Source organism: Passer domesticus, chromosome 24, assembly GCF_036417665.1.
Source record: "Passer domesticus isolate bPasDom1 chromosome 24, bPasDom1.hap1, whole genome shotgun sequence".
NCBI lineage: Eukaryota > Metazoa > Chordata > Aves > Passeriformes > Passeridae > Passer > Passer domesticus.
The window spans coordinates 1,922,882-1,945,152 of record NC_087497.1 but is presented as its reverse complement, the minus strand read 5'-3'; the positions used below and the strand labels follow the sequence as shown (position 1 = coordinate 1,945,152).

The 22,271-nt window shown below is 52.7% G+C and overlaps 1 protein-coding gene across 1 annotated transcript in view; it reads right to left on the bottom strand.

Moving 5' to 3' along the window:
* HIVEP3 (HIVEP zinc finger 3) overlaps positions 1 to 22,271 on the bottom strand; it is a 256,369-nt gene that overhangs the window by 132,659 nt on the left and 101,439 nt on the right. The window contains exon 2 of the mRNA XM_064398552.1: positions 7,087 to 7,158. The gene's annotated coding sequence lies outside the window, so the exon portion shown is untranslated. The remainder of the gene's footprint in view (positions 1 to 7,086; positions 7,159 to 22,271) is intronic.

The following is a 22,271-nucleotide window of genomic DNA, read 5'->3' as shown; positions in this document are numbered from 1 at the left end:
CCTGCCCATGGAATGGGATGGGATTTGAGGTCTCTTCCCAACCAAACCCCTGTTCCCTTCCCCAGTGGAACTCCCCAGGAAAACAGGGATCTGATCTTGGCTGGGTTAGGCTTGGAGGCCCTTCCCTGGCTCAGGGCCAGGAACGCTGGGGTTGCAAATGCCAACGGATATTTTGGGATTACTCCGTGGAACTGCTAAGCCAAGCTGCCATAATATCTATCCCTGGTTTAATTCTGTAGTCAGGGGTTCCCAAATGAAAGCAGAGCCTTTCCATTCCTAAAAGCGGGAATTTGGGAATGCCCAGCAGGAGGTCCAGGCTGGACACGCAGCTAGAAGGATTTCACACAGGGTCTGCTCAGTTCTGAAGAACCAAATCTTTTGGAATTTTTCTGAATTAATGCTCATTTCAACTTGAAATCCCCTGGGAGAGTTTTGCTTCCCAAGCAGCTCAGTGAGGCACAGAGGAGCATCTTGGGAGAAATTCTAAAAATAACCCCTCTGGTTGCCACAGCAAAGAACCCAAACATGCCCAAAAATATTTCAGTGCAAACAGAACCTGGAGTTCACTTTTTTCTGTCCCCTCTCCCACAGCACCACAATCCACCACAGTTTGGTTGCAGGAACAGAGAATTCAAATTCAACATCTTTTCTCCTCACTGGGCTCCATCCATGTCTCACACCCAGTTTGAGCCTCGTTTCCTTGCAGCTGCCCAGAGTTTCAGTCCATTCAGATAGGAATTTCATAACTCTGAATGCAAAAAAACATCAACAACTCCTTCACTTTGTCTGTAAACGCAGAGCCTGGGCACCCTCTGGGCCAACAAGTGAAGGGATTTTAGGAGCTGCTCTCTGCTTTTCACAACCCTTCCCAGCCCAGGTACATTTGCAGATACCAACCAAGCCTCTGGATAACCTGTGGAGAATTGTCTTGAGTTGGAAATGCAAGAAATGGCTGGGGTGTGTGCTTTGTCCCCATCTGTCAGAGCTGGGCAGTTCTCTGCTGTTCTCTGGGCAGTTTTCTTTATCTCTCCCACAGCCAATCCTCCCTCCAGGAGATCTCTGCTCTTCATGGCCACTGAGTGTCCCTGCATGGCTGAGAAAATTCCAGCATCCCACTGGGAGATGCTGCGCCCAGGGCAGGAGCCAAGCATTCCTAGCTGGATCCAATCTGAGCCTGGAACAGCACAGCAGCCTTTGCCCACTGCATGCCCAGAGGAGCAGCTTTCTCCTGCCCTGCATTGCCAGAGGAAGAGCAGGCCCATCTCCAGCAGCCCTGGAGCTGCAGAGGAAAACTGCAGCCTTGTGCAGGATCCCTGCTCCAGCAGAAGCACAGCTGGCACTGCAGGAGGGCTGAGCCCCCATGGGATGGGACTGTGCCACCACCCTGACCCACAGGGGCTCAGCGCCTGCTCTGACTCTGCCAGGGTTGGTTTGTATTACTGCATTGTTTATTTTATTTTTCTTTTTTCCCTTCTAAAGAACTGTTATTGCAATTCCCATATCTTTGCCTGAGAGCCCCTTAATTTCAAAATTATAATAATTCAGAGGGAGGGGGTTTGCATTTTGCATTTCAAGGGGGGCTCCTGCCCTCCTCAGCAGACACCTGTCTGTTCAAACCAAGACACAAAGGAATTAAAGGAATTACTCACTGCCAGGGCAAGCTCAGTGAGCAGTTCCTGAGGGGTGGCTGAAATTCCTCCCTCTGAGGGTGGAATTTCAATTGAAAAATGATGTGGAGTGATGAGTCCAGATTTCCCCTCCTGAATATCAGGGGAGAGCTGTAGCACCTTTGCTCTCCAGCTGCACCTCAGGGCCACGTGAAACTCAGATTTTCCAGGAATTCCAGCCTCTCCAGAGATGCTGCTCCCTCCTGGGCCAATCCCAGCTGCCACCTGCGAATCCCCACCAGGACTTTGCAGTCCAGTTCCACCAGCCAAGGCCCAAAACTCCCTTTTTCTGTCCTCTCCAGCTCCTGCCAAGCCAAACCCATCAAAATCCAGATGTCTCCAGGTGAGGATTGATTTGGGTTTGGCAGCTTCTGGAGCCAAAGGTGAAGCTTTGGGAACTCCTAACAGCTGTAGATTCAGGGATTTTGAATCACTCCCCTATTCCTTGCTTTGGGAGCACACCAACAGCTCTGGGATTAGGGACTCAGTTCTGAATTTTCTCCATTGTTCCCCCATTTCTTGCTTTAGGAATATCCTAACAGCTGTGGGATTAGGGACTCTTCAGAGTTTTCCCCACTGTTCTCCCATTTCTCACTTCAGGAACAGCCCAGGTGCTGTAGGATTAAGGACTTTCAAAATGCTCCCCCATTTTTCACTTTGGGAAGATCCCCACAGCTGTGGGATGAGGTGCTCATCCGAGTTTTCCCCACTGTTGCCCCATTTCTCACTTTGGCAATACATCAACAACTGTGGGATTAGGGACTCTGAGAAGGTGTTTCCCCCTTTCTCGAGCTGTGGGATTAGGGACCAGGTTCCGAGTTTTCCCCATTTTCCCCCCATTTCTTGCTTTGGAGGAAGAGGAAGGCTGGAGGTGAACGGAGCCTCCTCAGCCAGAGCCCAAGGATCACCAAGGCTGGACAAGACCAAGGCCAGCCATCAACCCAGTGCCACCAAACCGTGTCCCCAAGTGCCACAGCCACAGGAGGAACTCTGTGGGGGTGGAGAGGTGAAAGTCAGAGCAGAGGTGAAGGTCACAGGTGAAGCTCAGAGCTGCCACACCCAGATCCTGGACCTCCACCCACCTCCCTGCTGAAAGAGGTCTCATCACCACCTATTCATTTCCACTGCTCTCTTATCCAGTGAGAAATCCCAATGATCCCAAATCCCAACGATCCCAAATCCCAACAATCCCAAATCCAAATGATCCCAAATCCTCACACCCCACAGACTCCAGGTGGCAGAAGCCACCAAACTGCTCAAAAAAAAAAAAAAAAAGTGTGTTCTGGGAAAATCTCTGTCCAGAAAGTGCAAGGGAGAAACCCCCCAGGGTCAAACACCAAACAACACCCAAAGGCTCCAAAATCCAGAGACGGCCACGAGGAAATTTTCAGAGCTCTCCCAGGGAGCTCAGGCCAGTCCAGGAAAAACAGGGTAAGAAATCATGGCAGGTTTTCATGTGCCACCTGCGCACACTGCACACACCGACAGGGCCCTAAATATAAACACACAGCCCTTTCCTGGCCGCTGAAGGAACAACCCTGGCTTGTTCTCCCAGCGAGCCAAGCTGCAGCTGCTGGCGGATCAGACACGTTCAGGGCGGGACCTTCGCTGCCCCTCACCCCCCTCTTTTTACAGTGTTTGTAGGTTTATGAATAAGGCATTGATGGTGCCCAAACCTCAGATATCCACCTTGGAGGGAGAGCTAAAATTAGCATGGAGTTTATTCCCTGAGCTGTCAGGAGGGAAGAGAGCTCGTGTGGGATGCTGGAGATCCAGCAGGCAAAACAGCATTCCCGAAAAAAAACAGGGCTGTGCTGCAGCCCTTGTGAGGGCTGATGGGTTTGCACACACCCCACATCCCCACTTATCCAAAAAACTCGGTTATTCCTGGAAAGCCCAGCAGGGTTCAGCAGTGCCAGTGCATCCAAGCAGAGAGGAAGAACTCTGGGAGCAGAGGAAGAGCCGAGGTGCAACATGTGAGCAGTGACTTCAATTTCCATCCCAGTGGACCCCAAATCATTTTGAAGGCAGTAAATACAGAGCTGACATCCCTTACCATGGAGAAATAGGCAGGGGTGAATAAAGCATGACATTTTGCCAACAAAGAACTGTGAGAAAAGGAAAATAAACTTCATTTTCACTTCAAATTGGATCAGGGAATTCATGGCCAGAAGTGCCCATCTTGCAGGAGAGAGGGAGGGGTCAGGAAAATCCAGAGCAACTGGGTAAGGAAATCAGAAACTCCCTGGCTGGAGTGAAACCAGGTGTGTGCAGCTGGAGCAGGGCACGCTGAGGGCAGAGCTCAGGGATCTGCAGCTCCTCCCGAGGGGCAGCTCCCATCTCTGCTCTGGGCCAGGGACAGCAGCCAGGGCACGGCTGGAGCTGGGCCAGGCAGGCTCAGGCTGGAGATCAGGGCAAGGTTCTTCCCCCAGAGGCTGCTGGCACTGCCCAGGCTCCCCAGGGAATGGGCACGGCCCCGAGGCTGCCAGAGCTCCAGGGATGCCCAGGGTGGGGTTGGTGGGGGTCTGGGCAGGGCAGGGGCTGAACTGGACAATCCCAGTGTGACAGATGAGCAATGCCATGGGTGACTCTCACAATTAAAAGGCAAATATCCTGGATCTGTATCAGGAGAAGTTTTATAGATTTATAGTTGTGTTTTACCCCCTTGTGTTGTTATCAGGGGTGCCCTGGGTTTGGGACATTTGGGAAGGTCACTCATTACCACGGCAACAGCTGAGCCCCAGTCAAGGTGTCAGGCAGTGATCTCAGCACTGGGCAGGGAAGGAGGAGTTGAGGGACAGAACTTTGGGAGGGACCAAAGGGTTAAAAGGGGAAACCTCCATGGTGTGGGTGAGCACATGGTGGGGAAATCCTCTGCTCCTGGTGCTGTAATATTTTCTCTACTCAGTCTTCTGTTGTATTTTTGATAAGGTTTTAATAAACCTTTTAAATTTTTTAAAGAATCATGGCTCACACCTGTGGGTCCCTTCCCACTCTGGATATTCTGTGACCCTGTTCTGGGATTCTCTAATCCATCACCTGCAGTTACCTGTGGATCACCTGCGCACCCCTCCGCACCAAAGGCCACCAGGGCTGGCAGGCACCCGCGTGGCACAGCCCCTCCTCCCCCTTCCCAACTTTGCTTACATTTCATCTCCCCTATTCTGCTTCCGAAGTTTAATAAAATTAATGCCAGCACTCCGTGAGTTCATTAATTAACGGCGCTGGGAGCGGCGGTGCCGATTCCTGCTCTCTGCTGAGGGCAGGGAGAGGCTGCAGCCACCCCGAGGAGCTGCACGGACCCGCAGGGCTGGCTCGGCTCACACCAAGGGCTGCATTTCAGATTCTTTTTCTCTGATTTCCGCTCCCTGGTTTCCCCACCAGAAGAACTCCTGTGGTGTAATCAGTGATCTCCTGCTCCCCTCACAGCCCTCAGCAGCAGAGTGGGAAATCCCTCGAAATTCAGGTTTTTTCACCAAAACTGATGTCCTGGGATCATCCAACCCATGTGCTCCAACTACAGCTTTTTGCCCCCTCCCTGTTGCTCCCTCCTCAAACCCTCCTCAGTAAAGCATTTTTTTTTTTTTAAATTCCCGTTGCAAAGAAACCGCTAAACTATTTTTGGTTGGGTTTTTTTTTTCCCCCACCAGGAACAAGCTGTGTGAATTCGAGAGAAACGGGGCTATTCTGACAGGCCAGAAGCTTTCATTCCCTTCACTGATCTTTCCTCCCTGCGAGCTGATTTCCAAGGCGAGCTGACACCGAACCGGAGCATCCCCGGAGCATCCCCGGAGCATCCCCGGAGCATCCCTGCCCTCGCAGCCCCTCCAGCTGTCCCTGCTCATCTCCTGCCGTGCCACTGCTCCGGGAAGGGCCATTCCAGTGCTCGGTGCCCTCGGTGACACCCCGGAGCTGACAGGGACCACAGCACGGGGGATGTTTCCCCTTTTCCCTGCCTGCTGCGCAGCATCTCGGCTCGGGGAATTAATTCTGCTCTCACCGGCTCGGCCTGGGCGGGGTCAGCTCCGTGCAGCTGTTTACAAACACGCTAAACCCCATTTAAACCCCATTTAAACCCCGTTGTGCCGCGCTCCAGCTGCCCGAGGAGTTTTTACTCAGCTCCTGGCCCCGCACCAAAATTCGGAATGACAGATTGCCAAAAAGGACGGCGGGTGGGGGGGTGGGGGGTGGCCAGACGCCACAGCAGATGAATTTATTGGGTTTATTGTCCCACTGCCACCGGGAATGGAGGGCAGGAGCCAGGCCTGGCTGAAGGGACACTGCAAGGAACACTCGGGGAGGGAAAGGTCGGGCGATAATCAGCTTTAGGTGCTGGTGGAGGTGGCTCTGAGCCGTCACTGCTGCTCCCAGGGAGCACAACCTGTCCCCTCCAATTAGTGCTCAGCCAGAGGCTGCCCTGATCACCCTCAAGTCCTGCCTAAAACAGCTGTGCCTTCTGCAGGGCCAGCAGCAGCTCCCCCAGCCTGGCCCATCCCCACTTTTCCATCCTGTGCCACCACGTTATACCTGGGAGAATACCCCTGGAAAAATACTGCAGCCAAGGGACGGGTATCCCTGTGGATAAAGATCCAAACAATCCCATTTTCCACTCCAGGACCGTGCTCAGCTAGCTCACCTCAGCCAAGTGATTCCCAGTCCTTAAAATCCACCCAACACTGCCACCAGACCTGGAATTGGGTCCCTAAAATGTCCTGGGGCAGATCACGTCTGTGCCCAGCAGCACCCGGCTTTCCAAGAGCTCCATGAACAGCAATTTATTCCCACAAACTTCCCCCAAAGCTGGGCAGGCAGCATCCCCAAGGAAGGCAAAACTTCAGCAGCAAATGGAGAGATTTTATGAAGAAGGGGAAAAGGCAGAGCTGCAGGGGAGGTGGGATTTGGGAACTGCTGGTCATGTTCAAGGGGAGAGACCCAGCAGCAGCTTCTGTTTCTCAATATTTGACATTTTCAGCTGCTGGAAGAAGAGCCAGGAGGAAAATCAACAGGAGCTGCCAGCTCCACCCTCACCCTGCAAACCACAGCTGCTGGGACCAGAAAATCACCTGGATGGGATCGCCTACAAACCAAACCAGAGCCCTCTCTCAGCAGAAACAAAGTGAAAAAACAAGTCTGGACCAGTTCTTACCCCTCAAAACATATTTTAATGCTCAGTAACCAATGCCTGCTCTAGGAACTGCAACCCCCTGGGGCTGTGTCACCTCAGAGGGGCACAAAACCCACAGGAACCCCACAGAAAGCAAAGAACTCATCACAAAACCAGGGTTGGGCTTGACCCCAAAGCCCTGAGGGCACAGGGAGTGTGATCCCCACACCCCAAAGCCCTGAGGGCACAGAATTTGTGGTCCCCACACCCCCAAAACCCCTGGAGCAGGCACTGGGGCCATGGCTGAGCTCTTACCTGTGGGAAAGCTGCTACAGGTGCATCCTCTGAGAAGCGGAGGAGACTCAGGTGTTCATAGGAAAAGGGTGCCTGGGGTGGAACAGAAGAGACATTTGTGAGATAAGGCAGCTTGGGATGGGTGTCACTGTGTCACAGAGACACTCACAGCCTCTCCAAAAATCAGGGATTTTATTCCTCGTTCCCAAATCACGGAGTTTATTCCTTGCTCCCAAATCAGGGATATTATTCCTCATTCCCAAATCAGGGATTTTATTCCTTCCTCCCTTCCACACTTCAGGGATTTTCTCTGCTCGCCCTTTCCCTCCTTATCTCAAACCTTCTGTCACCATTTCGGCTTTATCTTTTAGGCATTTTTTCCCTGTGCTCTCCTATTCTCTTTAGCAAGCAAATAATTTTGGAGGAGCAGAACTGCAGAGTTTTCTTTGCACATGGAATGATCCATTTCCAGAGACACAAAGACCAGGCACGGGAGCCTGGCTGGTGATGGGGTTTCTGCTTCTCCTAAAATCAGACCCTGAGTGCAAATTCAGCCCCCTCCTGAGTAATTCAGAGCAGGGAAATAAAGCTGAGCTCTGCCCTGGGCTCTGGGCACAGTCAAGGATGGTTCATCCACTCCCAGCCTCAGTGGGGCTAAACTTTAACAAAAAAGTAAATGGGAAAGGTTATACGAAGGTACCCAGGAAAAATAATGTTCAAAAGGCTGGGGCTGGTTTAATAAAGTTCACAGAATCCCAGAAAGATGGAATCCCAGAATCCCTGAATGATCTGGGTAGGGAGGGACCTTAAATCCCATCCAGAGCCACCCTGCCATGGCAGGGACACCTCCCACTGTCCCAGGGGCTCCAAGCCTGTCCAGCCTGGGTTTGAACAGTGCCAGGACGAGCCAGAACCTGTCCTGGGTGCAGGGAAAAAGGGCAGGATGGGGAGGCTGCCACAGGGCACTGTCCATGAGGGTGTCTCCAGCCCCAGGGGTGGGGACACTGCAGGGGTGACAGAAGTGGCACCCCTGTGGTGGCCTGGAGCATCCTCAGTGGCTGACTGGGACTGGGAATGCAGGAGGAGGCACTGCAGAACTTCATCCACACCCACACCCATCCAGGGTTACTCCTGCTCCCTCTTTCAATTAATATTTCTCGTTACACAGCAGGAAATAACTCCAGCAGGTCAGACTGAGGATTTAATGGAACCAACACTTTTAGGCAGGAACTCTTCCCAACATCTCCCCCATCATCCCTTCTAGTGCCAGCAATTAAATCAGATCATTTCAAAGCTGGAGCTTTATCTGAGGCTTCTCCTGAAAGCATTTAGGCACTCACAGAGCTCCTAGGAAATACAGAAATCTCCACACAATGTCATTGCAAAAGCTCCTCTGCACAAACAAATCCTGAATGCCTGAAATCACTGGGACGTAAACTGAAGGCACAGGTGAATTTAAACCACCCCACCCAGCAATGCTGCAGTAAGGAAAAAAAAAACATTCCTGTGTTAAATTTGGAGCTGTATTAAAACAAAATGCAGGTTTTGTTTAATAAGGGGGAAAGCCCAAGGATGTGCTACAAAGGCATTTTCCCAGCCTGTGGAGGTTGTGGGTAAATGTTGGCTTCAGCACCAGGACTCAGTCAGCCCCTGGTGTGACAAACAAACAGCCCAGGCCCTGTTAACTCTCCCCAGGGGCTTTTCTGCCGCTGTGTCCAGCAGAGATCCAAAAAGCCCCAGCTCAGGTCCCAGCCGTGCCCTGCTCCTGCCCCACACTGCTCCCTGAGAGCAGAGTGCTCACAAACCACCCAGACCTGTCCTGCACACACAAATCTCCAGGCAGGAAATTCAGAGACTCAGGTGCTCAGGGATAAAGCAGAGCCCCCAGTGCCTGTCACCTTCCAGGAGGGACACAAGGACACAGCTCTGCCTCCCCCCACCACGGCCAGGCCCTGCTGCCACAGGGGTCTGCAAACATCTGCCAACTCTGGCTGACCCCGAGAATTCCCACTCCAGCTACTCCTGCACAACCCCAGCCCGTGTTTCTGCTGCTTTCCTTCCTTCTGTCCCTTTTCTTCCCTCCCAGTGGCAGCAAGGGGACACGAGGTGACTCCACTCACCCCCATCTCTCTCCCCATCTTCTCTCCCCCTTGACTGGCATCATCCAAATTTAGAAACGCCCTGGCACAGATTCCCAGAGCAGCTGTGGCTGCCCCTGGATCCCTGGAAGCGTCCCAGGCCAGGCTGGAGCACCTGGGACCATGGAAGGTGCCCCTGCCCATGGCAGGGGTGGGTGGCAGTAAACTTTAAACTTCAGACTTCAAACTTCAAACTTTAAACTCGCTGACAGGCACCGGGGGCTCTGGAGCAGTGTGCCCAGAGCTCCAAGCTCCATCCAAACTGGTTTTCCTGCCCCTCATCCCGCCGGGGAGCTGGAAGCCGGGCTGCAGCAGCTGTGGTGATGCCTTGCTCTGCTGCTTCCCTCTTCCCAGTCCTTCCTTCCCCCGGCCCCTCCTTTCCCCCAGTGGGACTGCCGTGCTCCCCAGGGCTGCCAACCCTGCCCCAAATCCGAGCTTTTCTGCCCCAAATCCTGCGCACAGCCCTGGCCCCTGCCCCACCCTGCTGGTGGCCGGCGCATCCCTCTGCGTGCCCGGGGCCGCTCCGGCAGGCGCGGGGAAGAAAGGCAAGGAAAAGCTGGCTCGGGCACAGCGCTGCTCTGTGTTACCTCCTGCAAAACATTTGGAGGGAGCCAGGCGGGACGCGCACACATTCCAGCTCCAGAAATAGCTCGGCTCTGCAGAGCCCAGAGCGCCCGTGAGCTCCGCAGCCTCTCCCTGTGCGGGGAGCAGCCCCAGGGAGGGAGAGCAGAGCCGCGGAGCCGGGCTGGATCCCTGCGGGAAGGGCCCTGCATCCCGGGCTGGATCCCTGCGGGAAGGGCCCTGCATCCCGGGCTGGATCCCTGCGGGAAGGGCCCTGCATCCCGGGATGGATCCCTGCGGGAAGGGCCCTGCATCCCGGGCTGGATCCCTGCGGGAAGGGCCCTGCATCCCGGGCTGGATCCCTGCGGGAAGGGCCCTGCATCCCGGGCTGGATCCCTGCGGGAAGGGCCCTGCATCCCGGGATGGATCCCTGCGGGAAGGGCCCTGCATCCCGGGCTGGATCCCTGCGGGAAGGGCCCTGCATCCCGGGCTGGATCCCTGCGGGAAGGGCCCTGCATCCCGGGCTGGATCCCTGCGGGAAGGGCCCTGCATCCCGGGCTGGATCCCTGCGGGAAGGGCTCTGCATCCCGGGCTGGATCCCTGCGGGAAAGGGCTCCTCCAGCCTAGGAGGAGCAAGGGTTTGCCCTGGAAGCCACTCTGAGCAAAACCCGGTGGTTGCAGGTGCTACAGACAATCCCTAATGCACAGAGTAAATGTCGTTTACGGTGGGAGTGGGATTCAGGCTGGTGATCATGGATTATGGTACAGCTGAGCCACAGATAGTTTGGGTTAGAAGGGATCTTAAATCCCATCCCATTCCATCCCATCCCACCCATTCCCATGAGAGGGACACCTCCCACTGTCCCAGGTGCTCCAGCCTGGCCTTGGGCACTGCCAGGGATCCAGGGGCAGCCACAGCTGCTCTGGCAATTCCAGCCCAGCCCCTCCCCACCCTGCCAGGGAACAATTCCCAATTCCCAAGATCCCATCCATGGCTGCCCTCTGGCAGTGGGAGCCATTCCCTGTGTCCTGTCCCTCCATCCTTGTCCCCAGTCCCTCTGCAGCTCTCCTGGAGCCCCTTCAGGCCCTGCCAGGGCTCTGAGCTCTCCCTGGAGCCTTCTCCTCTGCAGGGGAGCACCCCCAGCTCTCCCAGCCTGGCTCCAGAGGGGCTCCAGCCCTGCAGCAGCTCCCTGGATTCCTCTGGGCTCTCTCCAGCAGCTCCAGGTGCTGCTGCTGTTGGAATTCTGAGCTCTGCAGGTGGGGAATCACCTGAGCAGGGCAGAGGGGCAGAATCCCCCTTTCCCTGCTGCCCACGCTGGGGGCTCAGCCGAGGCTCGGAGTGGCACCAGCTGTCCCAGCTCTGTCCCAGCTCTGTCCCCTTCCTGTCTGGAGCTCCCAGCTTTAGCCGGGGTCAGGCTGGGTCAGAGGCTGCCGAGGGCAGAATCTCCATCCCTGATTTGCCACCTGCAGCTGCTGCTGGCACCGGTGCCTCTGCTGGCAGTGTCACTGAGCTGGGCTGGGCTGGGGACACCAAACCCAGCATTTCCAGCCCAGCCTTTCCCTGCGCTTCCAACACAGCACTGAGCTTAAGGAACTCTCTATTCCCATCATTAATCCACACTTTTTGCCCTTCATTCCTGATTTAAGGCACTGTTGGGGGGGGTTTTTTTGGTTTTTTGGGTTTTTTTGGGGTTTTTGGGGTTTGGGGTTTTTTTTTGGGGGGGGGGTAGGATGACAAACAGATCCCAGGATCCTTTAAAACATCAGCACAGCACTGAGCCCTTTTTGACTCTCTTTTCCATCATTAATCCACATTTTTTGCCCATCATTCCTGATTTAAGGCTCTTTTTCTCAAATACCAGCACAGCGCTGAACCATTTTTAACTTTTTTCTCCCACTTTTCCTATTATTAATCCACAGTTTTTGCCAATCATTTTTGATTTAAGGCTCTGATTTTTCTGAGGTGGGGAGAGCACCGAAGCAGCCCTTTCCCTCCTGGATTGCAGCCCCACGGAGGTGCTTTGGATGCTGGCAAACAGAGCCCAGGATCCATAAAAACTCCAGGCTGGTTGTTATGGCAACCCGTGCACGTGTGTCTGTGTGTGCCTGGCAAGCAGCCTCTACCCCGGGTTGTCACGGGCAACACGATCCCGCTCCCAGCCCCGGCGATATCCCCAGCCCGCCTGGTGGCACCTGGAGGCAGCAGAGCTGTCCTGAGATGTCCCTGAGCCCGGCTCGGGGGGATTTTCTCTCTGCTGGTTGCTCCTTTCAGGCTGGCCCAGCCCCTGAGCCCAGCTCGTGGCTCCATCCCAAACAGATGGCAGAAAGGAAAGGCCAAAAGTCATCGGAACCCCTCTGTGCCAGGGCTGAGCTGCTCTGCTGCTGGCAGGGTGGCTCAGGTTTAGCTGGGGGTGTGTTCTATCCCCATCTGTCAGAGCTGGGCAGTTCTCTGCTGTTCTCTGGGCACTTTTCTTTATCTCTCCCACAGCCAATCCTCCCTCCAGGAGATCTCTGCTCTTCATGGCCACTGAGTGTCCCTGCATGGCTGAGAAAATTCCAGCATCCCACTGGGAGATGCTGCGCCCAGGGCAGGAGCCAAGCATTCCTACCTGGATCCAATCTGAGCCTGGAACAGCACAGCAGCCTTTGCTCACTGCATGCCCAGAGGAGCAGCTTTCTCCTGCCCTGCATTGCCAGAGGAAGAGCAGGCCCATCTGCAGCAGCCCTGGAGCTGCAGAGGAAAACTGCAGCCTTGTGCAGGATCCCTGCTCCAGCAGAAGCACAGCTGGCACTGCAGGAGGGCTGAGCCCCCTTGGGATGGGACTGTGCTACCACCCTGACCCACAGGGGCTCAGCGCCTCTGCTGACTCTGGCAGAATTTGCATTTGTATATTTAATTTTCCTAGTACAGAACTGTTATTCCTATTCCCATATATTTGCCTGAGAGCACCTTAATTTCAAAATTGTAATAATTTGTAGGGAGGGGATTTGCATTTTCCATTTCAGGTGAGGCTCCTTCCTTTCTCAGCAGACACCTGGCTGTTCAAACCACGACTCAGAGCCCTGTCCAGACCCCCAGATGGCCCAGGCCAGAGATCAGAGTGTGGAGGTGTCCATCAGAGGGTTTGGGGTGCCGGGCTCTGGGATGTGGCACAAGCAGCACCAGGCACCATCCCAGGGCAGGGGTTTGAGCCGTGGGAATGCCTGATAAGTCTGTGTTTGGCTTGGAGTGATACAAAATAATCTCAGCTTGCTGGTGCTGCGAAGATCAACCCTCACATTGCTCCTGCTCGGTCAATGCCCCCATTGAAATCTCCAGCAGAAATAGGGGAAAAAGGGAAAAAAGAGGGGGGAAAAAAACAGAAGGAGCAACTACAGATCCAATTGCAGAAATAAGAGCAGGGCAAAATCCTGGGAAAGCAGCAATGCTGTTACCTGAAACTGCTCAGAGCAACTTCTGGGGTGCTGGGCTCACCCCAGGCTGCTCTGGATCCCTGGACTAGAAAATGAAAGAGCAGAATCGTCTCCTTCATCCCTCCTTGTGGGTTTTTGGCCAAATGTCTTGTGGTGATGCTGTGGAAATGTAACCCCAAAACTCTTCCTCTGCCCATGAAGGGTCTGGGTTTCCTGCTAAAAGGTTTGGTCAAACCCTGTGTGCAGCTATCAGCAGTGTGGGATTCTGGATTCTGGAAACACTGATCCCTTTGGAGAAGTTGAAGAAGAAAAAGCTGCATGTTTCATTTAAGTCCAAAAAAAGAAAAAGGAAAAAAAAAAAGAAAAAAAAAAGAAAAAGAGAGAAAAAAAAGTGTGAGGGAATAAAAACCTGCAGATAATTGACGGGTGGAAACGCCAGATTGAAAAGAAATTTCTGGGGAGTTGTGTTTTGCTAATGAGGCAGGTTGTGGGAAGCAGAAATCAGCCTGAGAATCACAAAAACCAACTCCCAGAGAGGAGCAGGCACTGAGGTGGAGCAGACCCTGAGGACAGCAGGGCAGGAACCGGTCCTTGCCTGGGGCTGAAGCTGATTTCACCTTCCCCTTCCCCTCTGGAGCTCAGCTTTCCAACAGCCCTTCCCGCAGCAGATTCCTTCTGGAAAAGCTGATTTTTCTCCATTCTCTCTCCAGCAGGACTTCCCCACTCTGTTTCCCTGGGCACAGCAGCAGCAGCTCCTGGCCCTGTGTCCCTGAAGAGCCCAGGGATGCCCAGCAGGGCACAAAACCCTCTGGAATTCCCTTTTCCTGCGGGAGTTTCCTCTGCCTTGGCACAGACAGCAAGCACAACCCGAGGGCAGCGTGGCTGTGCCGTTCCTGCTGTTCCCAGTGTGTCCCAGCCAGAAAAAGGAGGAATATGGTTCACACACTTCAGCACCACGAGGTCAGCTGCAGCTCGTTAAAGCCAATAATTTGATTATTTCTAATAATTTAATTGAAATTCTCTTTCCTGACTCACTCCATGCATGAATTCCTGATGCCAAGCGCTGCCTTAATGAACTTTTATTGGGAGATTCAGGTCCATGTCAAGGAAAAAAACCCCTGGAATCCCCCCTGATCCCCTAAATCCTCTCATCAGTCTCTGAGGTGATACCCAAGCAGCCCTGGAAAGGCAGGAATCTGTCAGGAATGCCTGAAACACCCTTGCAGTGCTGGGGGAGCCGCCTGGGGAGGATTTTCCACGTGGCTGGAGCAGCTTTGGGGAAAACCCTTGGGACATACAGCAGGGTAGGAGTTGCTCCAGGGATCAGGGATGCTCCAAATCCCACTCAGTTTGTAGGGAACGAGGTGAAGAGAAGCAAAACACCACCAGAGAAGGAAAACAGCTCCCATTTCCTGCTGTTCCAGAGGCTGATATCCACCCTGCTGCCAAATCCACCCAAAACTCAACGTAAGCAGGAGCCCAGATATAAATCAGCTCCCCAGGAGCACCCAAAAAATATAATTCAGCACCCCAAAATCACACAGGAGCACCCAAAATATATAAATCAGCACCCCAAAATCACACAGGAGCACTCAAAAAATATATACTCAGCACCCCAAAACCATACAGGAGCACCCCAAAATATATAAATCAGCACCCCAAAACCACACAGGAGCACCCCAAAATATACAACTCAGCACCCCAAAAGTACACAGGAGCACCCCAAAATACATAAATCATCATCCTGAAACCACATAGGAGCACCCCAAAATCACACAGGAGCACCTAAATTATATAAATCAGCACCCCAAAAGCACGCTGCTCTCATTAGGAGCCAGGCTGCTCCTAGGCACAGCTGAGAGGGGAATCTGGGTGATCTGGGAGTGCCAGCAGATGAGAACATCGCTGGAGGAGCACCTGGAGAGGAGTCTGCACACCCAGAGCCTCCTGCAAACTGGGCACTTCAGAGCAGCTCCACCAAAATTCACACTGTGACCCCCGAGCCACCATCCTGCGGGCACAGGGACGCTTTGGGTGCCTCTCCACACACAAACCTGCTGCAAAAGTGGATTTTGTTCCCTCTCAGGGACACTTTGGGAGCATCTCCATGCACAGCCCTGCCCCAGGGCAGATTTTGTCCCCTCTCAGGGACATTTTAACCCCTCTGGGTCAGGAACGTGGAGCTCAGTCTCTCAGCAGCAAAGGGGTTAATTCGAATTAATGAGGGGATCCAAACAAGCCCAAAATGCTTCGAGGAACCAAGGGAACAGGAGAGGAGCAGGGGAAATGTGATTTTTTTCAGGAGCAGAGCGATGACTGGGGACAGCCCCATCCAGAGCCTGGCTTTGGGAAGGATTGTGCTGCAGCCTCGAAAATAAACCTCAAAAATAAACTTCAAAAATAAACCAGGGGAAGAGCCAAGCTCACATCCAGCTCTGAGAGGCTGAGCTCTTCCAGCTCCTCCCTGTGCCAAGAGCTGTGCAGAATCCCAGGCTGGGTTATTCTCTGGGACGATGCACTGGGAAAACTCCTGGGGTCACAGGTATCAATCCCACTGCTGCCCAAATCCAGTTTAATCCAGTCACTCCAAACATCTGGAAAACCTAAAATTGTCATTTCCCTGGGGTAATATTTGAGGCTGAATTAGAATTTTGGGAGTAGAAGTGAAGTAGAAGCCCAGTTTTCCTGTTTAAGTGGGAAAAAAGGTGCAGGGAAATGTCACCGATGACTGGCAGGTGACATTGGAGCCTCTGGAATTTGGTGACAAAAATCAAAGGAATGAGAGGGGAAAGAATCCCTAAAGGCTGATCCTGATGGCCTTTCACCTTGCAAAATGTAAATAAATGTAAAACTTTCAGTGTGATGAACTAAATTATCATCTCTAAACGATTCCAGTGGTTTCCAAGGCCACTCGTTGCTTCTTGGGAATGATTTCACTGCCATGAAGTCAGGGATGAATGGGAACATTACTCATGGAAAACACAGCTCGTTCATAACTTTATTTTAGACACTTAAATCAGCAAGGATCAGCTCAGTCCGACTGGAATAATAATTTTAGTAGCAGAGTCAAAAAAGCAAATGCAAAATCAATGCCTCACCCCAAGTAAAAATTCCCCTACAAAACCCTCTCAGCTCCACACTCCAGCTGGAAATTTGTCATGGCACAAGTCCTGGCTTTGGGGAAGGGGAACTTTCCAGCTCCCATGAAAACTGGCTCAGAGTCACACACGCCTGAAAATCCTCACCTGCTCTTGGGGCTCCGGGGCTCCTTCTGGCTCTCCTACACCTGGACTGGGGACACCATCTCAGGGAGGCACCAGGGTGGTGCCCTGCTTCCCAAAAATGCATCTGTATGGATGAATTTAGAGCCCTTTTCACTGTGTTTTTATGGAAAAAAATTAAAATTCCTATCCCTGGAAGGGTCCACAGTCAGGCAGGATGGGGCTTGGAGCAGCCTGGGATCATGGAAGGTGTCCCTGCCCATGGCAGGGGTGGGATGGGATTTAAGGTCCCTCCCAACCCAAACCATTCTGGGATTCTCTGAAAGAAGGAGAAAATGCCACGGCCCCTTAAGAAGGGACGTCAGGAATACCTTCCTACTCCTGGACCAGCCCTGGGAGTGCCAGGATTTCCAGCAGCTGCAAAATTGAGCAACATCTCCCATTGATCTGGAGAGGGGGGCAAATAAAAGCCAGGGCTCAGACAAATAAGATGAGGGGAAGTTGCACAAGGTCCTGGCACAGCTGGGGCTGCAGGGCTCGGGCTGGAGCTGGCAAATGTCCCCAGGCTGTGGCAGGAGCTGGGGGCTGGGGCCGGGTCCTGCTGCTGGCCCAGCTCCCTACAGGACTCCTGGGTCACCTGGGGCTGTGGGAATGAGCTGGTGGAGCCAATTACAAATTGAGTTCTGGAACTCCTGAACCTGTCCATGGAACCATGGAATCATGGAACCATGGAGTCATGGATTCATGGAATCATGGAAATATGGAACCATGGAACCATGGAATCATGGAATAATGGAATTACTGAGGTTGGGATGAATATCCGAGATCTTTGGGTCCAGCCATCAGCCCAGCACTACCACCATGGTCACCACTGAGCCACGACCTCAGGTGCCTTATCCATGGTTTTTGAACACTTCAGGGATTGTGTTTCTACCATCTAAGGGATCACCCCTTCCATGAAGAAATTTTTCCTAAAATCCAACCTAAACTTCTTCTGGCCCAGCCTGAGGCCGTTCTCTCTCCTCCTGTCCCTGTTCCCTGGAGCACAGCCCGACCCCCCCGGCTGTCCCCTCCTGGCAGGAGCTGTGCAGAGCCACAAGGTCCCCCCTGAGCCTCCTTTTCTCCAGGCTGAGCCCCTTTCCAGCTCCCTCAGCCTCTCCTGGGGCTCCAGCCCCTTCCCAGCTCCGTTCCCTTCCCTGGACACTCTCCAGCCCCTCCATGTCCCTGTCACGAGGGGACAGCTCACTGCCACCCCGGTGCTGTCCCAGCAGCAGGGCAGGAACATCCCCAAGGATTAACGGGAATGTTCCTGGTGCTGCAGCCAACACAGCTCTGCCTCATTTGCTTTTCCTAAAAATCATGGGAAGGAAGAGATGAGCTTTAATTAAAGGAGGTTTATTTGCAAAGTGCCAAGATAATGGCTGGCCCCACGACCCTGATTTATCCCATTATGTTCAAAAATTGGGATTTACATCCATGAAAAGGTTCTTTTCCTTTCTTTTTTGTGTAATTTTTCTGTCTCGTTCTGCTCCTGGGTGAACAAGCCAAGAAACTCAGGCCAGTGATATCAGCAAGGTCAACCCATTATCTACAGTACCTTAATGTAACTTTAATTTTGTTTTCATGCAATTGCACCGAATTTGCCAGATAATCGAGTTCAAATGGGAATATTCCTCCTCCTCAGCAGCACTGCATTGTCCTTAAAAGCACCAAACCCAGGAATTCATGCCTGGCACAGGGTGCATGGATGGTCCTCAGATAAATTCAGGATTTTAACCCTTCTGCTGCACAGACTAAGCACTGCATTAAAATCTGCTGTGGCTACTAATTACAAACACAACAATTAACTGCCCAGAGCTCAGGGTTTGCCCACAGCCCCTTGTATTTCCCATTCCCTGCTCAGATGATGCCACATGGCTCCAGCCCAACACCACTTCAATTCCTTGGGTGCCAACATTTGCAGAATTTCTCTGTCTGCAGCTTCTGTCACATCTGATGACCCTCAGCACTGAATGGCTGAATTCAGACCACTTTTCACTGTGTTTTTATGGGAAAAACTTTTTTTTTTTTTTTTTTTTTTTAATCCCTGGAAGTGTCCAAGGCCTGGTTGGATGGGGCTTGGAGCAGCCTAGGACAGTGGGATTGTCCATGGCCCATGGCAGGGCTGGGATGGGATTTATGGTCCCTCCTGACCCAAACCATTTGAGGCTTCTCTGAAAGGAGGAGAAAAGCAGTGGCACAAAGTGCTGCCCATCCTTTAGTGCCTTCCATTCCAGATGGTGAATTAAAAATAACTTTTTAAACCTGAGCAAGGAAACCTTAGTGAGGGCAAAGAACTGATAAGAACAGGGATGGATTAATCTCTGAATTTATAATAATTTTTATAATAATTTCTAAATGATAATTTTTATTCAGTGGTAGTGGTTAGTGGGGGCTATAAATGTCCACATAGAAAATGTTGAGTTATAAAATATTTGGACGTTTTCCCCAAGGATTTGGCCGTTTTACACATCCTAAAATCCCCCTAAAATTCTCTCCTCACACCTCCTGCCTCAATTCTCATCTTGCTGAGCTCAAGACTCAAAACACTGGAATCTTAGTTCACCCCAGCCATTATTTTCCCTTTTTGGATGTTGGGCTCAGCCTTTCCACATCCATCTAAATCCTCCAACTGCTTCCACCACCAGGAAAAAAACAAATTCCTCTGCAGAAACCCCCAGGGCAGGGAGGGAGCAGCCCCTGCCCCGGGGGCGATGCTGGTGCGAGTTTTATTGCTGGTGTTTATCACCCTTCCTGAGTTTAAACCCGGTTTTAACTCCTTTAAAGTGCCAGGAATGAGTGGCACTGCCTGGGGAAGGCCGGAGCAAAGAGAAGCTCTAAATAAACCTGTCAGGGAGATGTTGAAGAGCCCAATCCATCACCCAAATCAGCACCCAGCACACCCAAACCTTTTCATCCCCCCTCCTTCCCACTCCTGGTGTTTGCCAAGGCCCAGTATCTGTCAAGCTGGATAGGCAATATTCCTTTTTCTTTATAAATAATGGCAATGGCCCTCCTCAGTGTAAGCCCAGGCTCCTTTTCATGGAAAACAAGGAAAAGAGGAGGAGAAAAGAGGAGGCAGCCTGCCAGGGATCCAAGTGCTTCAGGAGCTGACAAAAGACAAGAGAATTTGGGCTGGCTTGCTTTTTTCTTTTTTTTCTTTTTTTCTCTTTTTTTTTTTTTTTTTAATAATAATTAAAAAGCAGCTTTGCAGTGCTGAATTCACAAGTTGTTATGGGAACTGGCAGCACAGATGATGCCCCAAAGGAGCACTGAGCAGCGTCTGTAGGATCTGGAGGGATAAAAATGTCCCACAAATGTCTGTAATGGGCAGGATTTCACCTGGATTGTGCTATAAAACAGCGCTGGCAGTGCCCAGGGTGTGCCAGCACCCAGCCGTGGCCTGGGCACCACATCACACCCAAAATGTGCAGCTGTGGTGCTCCAGGGCAGCTCTGGCTGCAGAGTTTCACTCCCTGAGACCTAAATCCCCTGCCCCCTGTCAGATCTCACTTTCCTGTGCTCTCAAGATGAATTTTCCTTCACCCCAGCCATTATTTTCCTTGTCCTGATGTTGGATCAGCCTTTCCACTTCCATCCAAAGGCTCCAATTGCTTCCAGCAGCAGCAAAACCCAAATTCCTCTGAGAGACCCCCAGGGCAGGGGTGGGAGCAGCCCCAGCCCCAGGGAGAGGATCCCTCTCTCGTGTTCGTTTGTTTTTGACATTACATTCATTTATCACACATTTTCCAGGACCTCTGGGCTGGGAAATGACCTGGCTCAGAGCTGGGCAGGGGAAGCGGGAGGAGTTTGGGATGCTGGAAGTGAGGAGAACATGAGGGGAAGATTTTATCTCTTTGGGAAGCACCTGAGGCCGTCACCTCGGTACAAATGACACCACTCACCCCTCCTTCCCAGCCCCTTTTGCGTGGAAGGAAGGGATGTGAGGGCTGGAGAAGGACTGGCCCCTTCTGCCCCAAATCCTTCTGTTCCCAGCTGTTTGCACCTCGGGGCTGGACAAGGTTTTGCAGCTCTGCACAGGCACAGGAATGCTGGAAGTGCTCAAAAGCCAAGGGTTTTCCAGGAATGGAGACAGCAAAATCCTCTGGGGGGGTTCTCAGAATGGGGAAGTTTAATTTATGAACCTTGGTGCCTCTGTGGGGCTGGACTGAGTCCAGGGCAGGGAATGGAGCTGGGAAGGGTCTGGAGCCCCAGGAGAGGCTGAGGGAGCTGGGAAGGGGCTCAGCCTGGAGAAAAGGAGGCTCAGGGGGGACCTTGTGGCTCTGCACAGCTCCTGCCAGGAGGGGACAGCCGGGGGGTCGGGCTGTGCTCCAGGGAACAGGGACAGGAGGAGAGGGAACGGCCTCAGGCTGGGCCAGGGCAGGCTCAGGGTGGGCACAGCAGGAATTTCCCCATGGAAAGGGTGCTCAGGCCTTGGCAGGGGCTGCCCAGGGGGGTTTGGAGTGTCCATCCCTGAAGAGTCAAAAACCCGTGGATGTGGCACTGGAGAACAGGGTTTAGCTGGGATTCAGCTTAAGGTTTGCTTGGATGATCTTGGAGATCTCTCCCCACCTCAGTAATTCCATATTTTCAGTTTTAAAGGGGATTTACACCCTGGTGGCACGGAAAAGCTTGTACTCCACAGGTCTGAGCTAAACCTCATCTTTACCAATAAACATTGGATTTATGGGCAAGGCATAAATGCAGTCAAAATTTGGAATTTCAGAAATCACACAACAGTCTGCACCTCAGGGAGAACACAGAACTTGTTCCAGGCAGGTCATGGGTATTCTCCAGAGACCCACAGTGGCTCAGTCACAGCAGCACAAACTGGGATATCCTTGGGACAGCTGGGTGTGGCACAGAGCACGGACACCCCTCTCAGTGTCCAGAGGCTTCCAGGGCACGAGTGATCCATCTATGGATAGAGAACATGGCAGGGAAGAGGCAGATCCCGGGGACAATTCTGAGATCACACAAAGCTTTTAAAGAGCAAGGGGGGAAAATGCTGCTGGAGCCCAGCACAGCCCTGGAGCCATCCCCATCCTCTGTGAGATTTCCAGGAAAACACTAAAAAAGGGCTGAGAGAAGAGTAGGGCTCAGTCCCACACCCCTGAAGCTGAGTTTTTGATGCCCCTGAGGCGGGAAGGTGGGAATGAGCTCAGCTCTGCTCTGGGAGTGCCTGGGGATCGTGGTTTGGGGATCAGATCACCCCTTGTGTGTCCCTCAGAGCTGCTGCTCACAGAATTGACAGAATTCTCAGAACTCACAGAATCACTGGGTTGGAAGAGACCTTCAAGACCATCGAGTCCAACCCAGCCCCAACACCTCAACTCAACCCTGGCACCCAGTGCCACATCCAGGCTTTGTTAAACACACCCAGGGATGGTGACTGCACCACCTCCCGGGCAGAACATTCCAGAACTTTATCACTCTTGCTGTGAAAAACTTTTTCCTGATATCCAACCTACACTGGGAAGGCAATCCAGAAAAATTCCACGGGCACCTCCTGCCCTGCCTTCCAGCCCCTCAATTGCTGAGCTGCCCAGGTCAGTTCTCAGTTGGCAGCACCCTCATCTCCCATCCCAGCCGTGGTGTCCTCACCCTGAGCTGGGCAGGGGCAGACCAGAAGGGAGCTATGACCCAAATCCACTTTTATTTTGCCCATCTGCATCACCCACAGCCCTCTCATAATTTAAATTCAGGTTCTAAATCAACCTGGGGCTTTGCCTTCAGTTCCACCAGTGTCTGTCCTTTCCCTTCTCCAACCCATCCCATCCCATCCCATCCCATCCCATCCCATCCCATCCCATCCCATCCCATCCCATCCCAT